The sequence below is a fragment of the Rutidosis leptorrhynchoides genome, chromosome 2, assembly GCF_046630445.1.
Source record: "Rutidosis leptorrhynchoides isolate AG116_Rl617_1_P2 chromosome 2, CSIRO_AGI_Rlap_v1, whole genome shotgun sequence".
Taxonomy (NCBI): Eukaryota; Viridiplantae; Streptophyta; class Magnoliopsida; order Asterales; family Asteraceae; genus Rutidosis; species Rutidosis leptorrhynchoides.
Genome location: NC_092334.1, coordinates 405162016 through 405163232, shown reverse-complemented (window position 1 = coordinate 405163232; position 1217 = coordinate 405162016).

Genomic DNA, 1217 nt, shown 5'->3' with positions numbered 1-1217 from the left:
CGCTCAATACTCATTCCAAGTATTTGCTTAGCACTACCAAGATCCTTCATCTCGAACTCTTTTGAAAGCATACCTTTCAACTTATTGATCTCGAACATGTCCGAACCCGCAAGCAACATGTCATCAACGTATAACAATAAGATTATGTAAGAAGACTTGAATTTCTTCAAGTAACAACAATGGTTCGCTTCACATTTTACAAAACAAACCTTCTTCATAAACTCATCAAATCTCAAGTACCATTGCCGAGGTGCTTGCTTCAATCCATACAAACTTTTCTTTAACATATAAACCCACTTCTCTTTACCTTTTACCTCAAAGCCCTCGGGTTGCCTCACGTAGATCTCTTCGTCAAGATCCCCGTGTAAGAATGCGGTCTTCACATCTAGTTATTGTAGATGTAAGTCCTCAGATGCGACCAACGAAAGCACCAAACGAATAGTAGTCATCTTCAACACCGGTGAAAATATATCTTGGTAATCAACCCCTTTCCTTTGTTGAAACCCTTTAACCACTAACCGTGCTTTGTCCCTCTTCTTGCCATCCACCTCATTCTTTATTATATACACCCATTTGTTTTGCAACGCCCTTTTATCATGAGGTAATTTCACTAGTGACCAAGTCTTGTTCTTCTCAAGTGACCCCATCTCTTCTTTCATAGCAAGCTCCCATTGTATGGATTCTTTGGACTTTCTTGCTTCAAAGTAACTTTCGGGTTCACCATTCTCGGTATAGAGCAAGTAGTTTTTTGATAGAGAATACCTAGGATTAGGTTTGGGCACTCTAGTCGAGCGTCTAAGTATAGGAGCAACCGGTATGATTGGACCGGTCTCATTAGTCTCCTTATCACTAGAACTCGCACTATGTTCGGAATTATCACCGCTATCCGAACCATCCTCATCATCGTCAAGATCCGACCCATCACCATTAATCGGTAATTCATTGTTCCCCGAACTCCCACTAGAACCCGCAAGATCATCAAGAGAAACATCATCAAGAATAACATGATCCGGTTTTTGACTCCCCATTTCCGGTTTGCCATAGACCGAATCTTCATCAAAGATAACATCACGCGATCGGATAACTCTTCTAGCTTCATTATCCCAACAACAATAGCCCATTTCATCCAAACCATAACCAATGAATGTACACTTCTCTGACTTACCTTCAAGTTTATCTTTATCAATATCTTTTTTCTTCACATAAACATTACACCC